Source organism: Neltuma alba, unplaced genomic scaffold, assembly GCF_004799145.2.
Source record: "Neltuma alba isolate B1F8T4 unplaced genomic scaffold, ASM479914v2 tig00000129_pilon, whole genome shotgun sequence".
NCBI lineage: Eukaryota > Viridiplantae > Streptophyta > Magnoliopsida > Fabales > Fabaceae > Neltuma > Neltuma alba.
Genome location: NW_021631928.1, coordinates 1 through 8,077, shown reverse-complemented (window position 1 = coordinate 8,077; position 8,077 = coordinate 1). Strand labels below are relative to the sequence as shown.

Below are 8,077 nucleotides of genomic sequence, written 5' to 3'. Positions count from 1 at the left end.
TGATATTTCTCTGACTATGGATCATGTGCATTACTTACATTTTAACGTAGAGAATTTGGATTTGACTAAGTGTCAACCGTTTGGTGTAATTCCGAGGGAAAAATCTCGTGATTGATGAGTTTAGTCATAAATTCATAACTAATAACCTCTTTGTATCTAATTGAAGAGGTTATTTTACTGAAATTAATTTACTTACAAATAACTAACTTAATTAATTTTTTTTAACATTAACAAATTAATTATGGGAAAATTATGTACAGATTTCACATAAGAGATTTTATTCATTTAAGGTCCCACGAAATGTTAAAATTATTGATAGATCCCAAGAGACCTTAGAATAATATATTCTATTTGTAAAATGACATTACTGTCCCTCACATTCCAAATTCATATTTGCTCTGTTATTGCAATTTACAATCTCAGCAGCGACTATTAACAACCCAATGAGAAGGTGTTAACAACCTAAGTAGTATCTGTTAACAATTTACTTTATAGGATCACATAACTTCCATATAAGAGTAAATTATAACCAAATAATATAATATAACAACTTTAATACTAAAATGGGAAGCTTTTTGAAATCATTAAGAATTTTAACTAAACCCAATAGGATTATAGCAAAATTTTAATGCAGAGATCCATTGACAACCTCAACTGTGAGTATTAATAACCTAAGGAGAACTGTTAACAACCTTAGCAGTGTTTGTTAGCAACTAACTTTATAGGATAATATAACCTCTAACTATAACTAACTAAACTAACTAAATTATAACTAAATAGTGTTAAAGTTAATCTTATATAGTTGTTAGAGGTTATATTATCCTATAAAGTCAGTTGTTAACAGACACTGCCTAGACTGTCAACAGCTCTCCTTGGATTATTAATACTTACCGTTGAAGTTGTCAATGAATCTTGGCATTAAAATTTTGCCATAATCCTAGTAGATTTAGTTAAAGTTCTTAATGGCTTTGAAAAGCTTCCCATTTTAGTATTAAAGTTGTTGTATTACACTATTTGGTTATAATTTACTCTTATGTGAAGGTTATATAATCCTATAAAGTAAGTTGTTAACGGATACTACTTAAGTTGTTAACACCTTCTCATTGGGTTGTTAATAGTCACTGCTAAGGTTGTAAATCGCAATGACAGAGCAAATGTGAATTTGGAATGTGATGGGCAGTAATGTCATTTTACAAATAAAATATATTACTCTAAGGTCTCTTGGGACTTGTCATTAATTTTGACATTTTGTGGGACCTTAGATGAATAAAATATCTTCTGTGAGACTTGTGTGTAATTTTCCCATTAATTATTTGACCGGACTATAAGCAGTGAGGGATTAGACTAATGCGAAATCTACGGTGGAAATAGTGGTGTGTACAAGACTGAAGATGGAACTTTGAAGTGTCTCTTTCAACAAATTAGGCCACGAATCCTATTGAATCAATTAATTAACCATGACTCACAATGAAAGTTATTAACTTTATTGACCTGTGGTTTGGATAATATAATGCGATAATATATTAATTCACCAGTGTGGCCGGCACACGCCACTTTGATAATTAATACAAGATTCCTTTCTGATTTGTTTTCTGATTTAATTTGCACAAAAGCATCCAAAGTGGTCGTTGCCTTGATATGGCTTTATTTTCAGGGATTAGTTTATTTGATTTGATTTTTCTCAAATTAGGTTTCTTGGTTGCTTTGGAACAGCAACACAGGGTGTGGTGATGATGCGAAGCATCAAATCTAAACTCAGCTCTGGGTGTTTGGGATTGCTTTTAAAAAATATGTTTATATTTTTAAATCTGTAAGAGAAGTTGAACTTGTGTCTTTATGAGTTATGAATGAAATCCTTGTCAAGCTAAACCAACCTTTGCATATTTATTCAAATCAGATTTAAGTTATTAAGATAAAATATGAATTGTCTGTATTTGTTCTAGGACAGCACAATGATGCTGCTGCTTTTTAAAAGCGAGTTACTGGTCCTAGCCATCAACATCCCCAGAACATGGCAAAAGAAAAATCCAAACAAATGAACTAATTAAAGGAAACCAACATATAATTAATGGATGGATCACTAAGATTTGAAAAAGAGAGATTCTAAATGAAAAAGAATCATATTGGGGTGTGTCAAGTTTGGATTTTTATTCATTATGAACTATTAAATTTGAAGGGCCTGTGGCTTTCGTGTGGAATGCACACTCCAATTTAATATGGTATGACACACATTAAAACTCAACTAATTGATTCCTTCACTAATTAATACTTATTTGCCAATATGCCACTATATATCATCATATGGAGGCCACATTAGCCTAACAATAACAACAACAATAATAATATTGCTCGACAAAAATCTCCCTCTTTTTCTGTTTCGTATCTTTGTATGTTCATGTGTCTGTGACTTGCTTATTTAATTAGCAAAAGGAATATACCCATCTGCTGATTGTGTTTGGCATACATATAAATATCTAAATATCATATACTACCTCCGGTCCTAGTCATAAAGCCTCGTTTATATATTATAAACAAGGTCTTATAATTAGGAACAGAGGTAGTATATACATTACATTGTCAATATTTTTTTTTACTTATTATTTAAAAACACCGATCTAATAACTATAATAGTTAAAATTATATTATAACGTATTTCTCTGGTCCTATACATTTTCAGTATATTTCATATAAATAAAAGAAAATCTTAAAATGCATTAACTCTTCATTAAAATATAACAAATTTTCAACTTTACTCATATTTAATATATACACTTTTCAAAAAAGATAACTACCTACACTATAATAAATGAAGGACAAAATAGTACATTCACACTGAAAATTTAATGACGTGACTTATAAATAGGACAAAATTTTTTTTTCTCTCTGCCCTATAAATAGGACCAGAGGAGTACCTAGAATCTTAAAACAAATTACAATTTTCACATAAATTATCTTAAATTGTGATAATTTCTTAATAACACAAACTGAATGTTGATCTTACCAAATTACTACTCTGGTCCTTAATATAAGAACTTTTATTTTGGTCCTAAATATAAGACCCCAATTTACTTTGTCTCTTATATTTATTCATTTTTTTTCAGTTAGTCCTTATAATAATAGTAGTTTTAACCAATATACTTGATTAGTAAAGATATTTTAAAAAACACAACATCTATTTGTTACAAATAACTAACTTAACTAATTTTATTAATCCACTCAAATTAATCAATTAACTCTTATATTAATGACCGGAGATAGTATAAAAGTTAAATAACTAATTTATTAAAAATTAAGAAAATTAGTTAAGTTAGTTATTTACAACAAAGGGATATTGTTTTTTCAAAAATATCTTCGTGAATTATGTACATTAGAATGAAAACCTTTTAATATATATAATCACTATGGAGACCATTTTGAAGAAAAATAAATAAATATGAGAGATAAAACGGATTAGGGTATAATATTTAGGACTGAATTGAATCTCCAAATAACTCTTATACTCATCGCATGAGGTAATATTAATATTTTAGATAATTATCAATTATTAATAATGTGCCATCATTAATTTATGCTCAGCTTTCATCATTCCACTACGGGGGTGTTTGGCTCTCTCTCCAAACCATGGTTTGGAGAAAAATTTGCCAAACACCCATCAAAAATTTAAAACCATGGTTTTAGGGGAAACCATGGTTTTGGCCCCCCAAAACCTTGGTTTCAAAGAAGGGACGGAGGAGCTGCTTCTAGGCTGATTATTGACTGTTGGTGGGCCCCGCAAATATCAATTATTTCCTTCCTCCTTTGCTCTACGAGGCTCCATGCTACAGCTTTCACTGGTGGTGCTTTGCAAAATATATGGTGTCCGTGGATCCTACTTCCACAAACATATGTTTTGTTAATCATATTTTCTGGAATAATTAATCATATTTTTGTTGGCAAAGTAAATTATTTTACAAAAAACATATTTACTTATTTTATTAATATATATACGTTTTAATTTTTTTTATTTTTTTATTTATGTCTTATTTATTATGTTGCCAAAATATATATTATTAACAAATTTATTACTTCAAATAAGCATATATTATGAAATATATCTTATATGTAATTATCATTTAAACTTATATCCTTTTTAGTAATTTCCACATATAAAAAAACACTTCTGACAATAAATATCCAAACACTCTCACTTTATCAAAATCACTTTTTCAGACAATCTATTTTTTCAAAATCTATTCTCTCCAAAATCTATTCTCCAGAAGCTATTCTCCAAACCATGGTTTGGCTTCATCCAAACACCCCTTACGTCGTTTATTAATTGAATCCTCCACTTGTCAGTGCCCACGCGCGCGCACACAGAGTCTGTCCTTTTTCAAATTTAAAAACAAATTAGGTCCATTTACACTTATCAACGATGATAATTCTCTCTATAAATATCCTCCGTTACAAGTCTTGTGTCCTCCACAAGCTCTCTTGATTCTCACGTTAATCCCATTTTGCAGCACCAAAATTAATATCTCCTTCACAACCTTCTTCTTTCCTCACTCTCTCATGGCTTCACAAAACGAGATGGTCATCCAGATTCCCAACCATACAAATAATGGAACAACAGCAACTCCTCATCAGCCAAACCCTAACCTTAAGCCCACTCTCCCTAACAAGGACGACAACGACGACACAGACTATTCCCAGAGGGCTCAATGGCTTCGCGCCGCCATGCTGGGAGCCAACGACGGGCTCGTCTCCGTCGCCTCTATCATGATGGGCGTTGGAGCCGTGAAGGAAGACGTCACAGCCATGGTTCTCTCCGGGTTCGCCGGGCTAGTCGCCGGAGCTTGCAGCATGGCGATAGGCGAGTTTGTGTCCGTGTACACACAGTACGACATAGAGAAGGAACAACTGAAAGAGAAGAAGAAGAAGGTGGGGACAGTAGTGATAAGAAAGAGAAGCTGCCAAGTCCATATCAGGCAGCGCTAGCTTCAGCCCTAGCGTTTTCTGTAGGAGCAGTGATTCCATTGGTGGGAGCTATGTTCATAAAAGACTATAAAATTAGGTTAAGTGTGGTTGCTGCAATGGTGAGCTTGGCCTTGCTTGTGTTTGGAGGCATAGGAGCAGTGCTTGGTCGTACTCCTGTGAAGAAGTCGTGCATTAGGGTTCTTATTGGAGGCTGGGCTGCCATGGCCATAACTTTTGGCCTCACCAAGTTGATTGGATTCACTCAGCCTTGAATGCCTCATTGACAACCAGCAGGTTTAATTTAAATCTGAGAGAGAGAGAGAGTGAGAGAGAGAGAGAGAGTTGATGATAATAAATATGCAATATTATATATCCAGAGTATGTGATATATATATATATATATATATATACACACACTGCATGTACAAGTGTAGTTAGCATGTATGTGTGTGAACAAGGAAGCTTTGATGAGAGGATTTGGTATTGTTCTCTTTGTTGGTCTTGATGTTAAACTATGTGTAACAAAGTGCAAAAGTAATGTCATATGATTGTGTTATTAAAAGAGTCCGTGTTAGGCTGTTATGTAAGATAAGCTAAATTTTTAATAAAATTTCTTTAGAATTTTAAGGGTTAGTGTGGTTTTTATTCTTTGAAATTTGACATTGTTTTGGTTTTGACTCCTAAACTTTGAAATCAATAATTTTGTTCATTAAGATCTAACCTCATTTTGATTCTTTTATCTTAAATTTGAAATCAGTGATTTGGGTCCCTCAAATTTGATTTTCATTTTGATCTGTCTAAAGAATTTTGATACATATATGAAACAAAGATTAAAACCAAAATGAGATTATATTTTATGTACAAAAACCACTGATCTTAAATTTTTAAAACTAAAATGAGGTCAAATTTTAAGAAATAAAAATAATATTAACCTAAATTTTAAATAGTATACCCTAATTACTTTATATTCCAAAAACCAACAAAGTAAATTCTTACAATAACTTAAAGGAGTCCTCTATCAAAGATAAGCCGGGGAAGTTTCAAATGCGTTCAAAATGTGAGATATGTCATATGTATATACATGATAACTTGAAGCGTTTCCAAAAGTCTAGAAAGTTAAATAAGTCTCACACTTCCCTCGCAATCTGGAAAGTAGCTTCCCTACAGAATTCAGGTAAAATTAACTTCCTAACATCTTTATCTTTCAAATAATATATATATATATATATATATATATTCTTAGATAAATAATTGTAACTTCCCTCCCAACTAACCAAATAATACCTTCAGTCTTTAATAAAAGAACTAGTTTGACTTTTAATTTGATCCTAAATATAAGACTTCAATTCACTTTGTTTCTTATATTCATCTTTTTTTTCCCCCTAAGGTAGTTCTTGTAGTAGTTGCACATGTTAAATATTTTATCAAATGGTAGTTTTAGCTAATATACATAATTGACAAGAGTATTTTAGGAAAGAAATACATATTTATTACAAATAATTAACTTAACAAACTTTTTTAATATATTTAAATTAATCAATTAGTTCTTATATTAAGGACTAGAGCTAATACTCCCTCAACCATAATCAAGTAAGTGAGGGAGGGAGGATATTAAGAAAGATGATTATGGTGTTTTGGGAAAAATATATCATATTTCTTATAATTAATTAACTTATCTAATTTTATTAATCTCATCAAATTAGTTAAATAGTTCTTATATTAAGGACCGGAGTATTAATTTATATATTAACTCCAAAAACTGCCCCTTTCTAAGAAGTTAACCAGAAAGTTGCGTAATTAAATCAAGCAAGGCCTTATAGTTAACACTTGTTATTAAAGCTTCCTCCATTACAACGGGTGTCCCTGCTGTTAATTTTTCGCATGACGTCGTAAATCTGCAATCACAAACTCAATATATCGGAAGTTATGTTAAAATTACTGTTTCAGTCTTTGAGACATAATGAACTAATTTGAGTAAATTAAGAATATTTATTAAATTAGTTAATGTGACATGTTCTTGGGAAAATGAATTTAGTAGTCCTTGTAGTTTTCACCAAATTTTGGATCAGTTCTTGTAGTTTTTTTTCCTTTTTATTCCATCCTTATTGTTTGTTAGTTTTTTTTTATTACAGTCCTTCCGTTAATAATCCGTGACGCTGTCGTTACTTTAAGTCAAGAGAGCTAACGTGGCACTGATTAAATTTTGATGCAGCACTGAACACCTTCTTCAACTGTACTTCTCTCTCCCTCCCTTCTCTCTCTCTCACCTTCTACCTCTTAACTGCACTAATCCCACAAACTGATCTTAACAGCGTATATACTCAAGCGAATTCGATGTGACATTCGGCAATGTTAGAAGAGCCTTGCTTCCACCGTATGAATCAAGCCCCCGCTATCAAATTCTGAAACATCACTTCCACGTTAGAAATCTAATCCCCACCCGAATTTTCAACAAAAAGACCAAAACTTCCAGGAAGGTAAAGTCTGAGTTATTAAGACAATAGACATCTAGAATAATATGCTGACAAGTGAGAAGTTAGAGGTGTGAAGGATGATGGAATAGACTTTTCAAGTCCGTCTCTGAACTACTTTCGGAGCTGCTTCTCATTCTTGGTGACTTTAAAGATTCTGTTCATAATGTATTGTGTCTTGCTTATGTCAAGCTTTCAAACATTAACTTCCTTGCCACCTTGGTCTTGGTCATAGTAAGTTTGGAAGATGGAATAATGGGGTTGGCTTCGAAGAAGAGAGCTGAGGTGGCACCGATTAAATTTTGACCCAAGCACCGTCCCTCCACGTGCAACACCTCTTTCCTCTGTTTCGCTCTCCCCTCCCTCCTCCAATCAGTCTTCTTCTAAGCCAACCCCATTATTCCATCTTCCAAACTTACTATGACCAAGACCAAGGTGGCAAGGAAGTTGATGTTTGAAAGCTTGACATGAGCAGGACACAATACATTATGAACAGAATCTTTATAGTCACCAAGAATGAGAAGCAGCTCCGAAAGTAGTTCGAGACGAACTTGAAAGTCTATTCCATCATCTTCACACCTCTAACTTCTCACTTGTCAGCATATTATTCTAGATGTTTATTGTCTTAATAACTCAGACTTTATCTTCCTGGA

At 32.4% G+C, this 8,077-nt stretch overlaps 1 pseudogene; it reads left to right on the top strand.

Moving 5' to 3' along the window:
- The first annotated feature begins 4,566 nt into the window (after positions 1 to 4,566).
- LOC114746544 (vacuolar iron transporter homolog 4-like) lies at positions 4,567 to 5,225 on the top strand (annotated as a pseudogene).
- Positions 5,226 to 8,077: the final 2,852 nt, after the last annotated feature.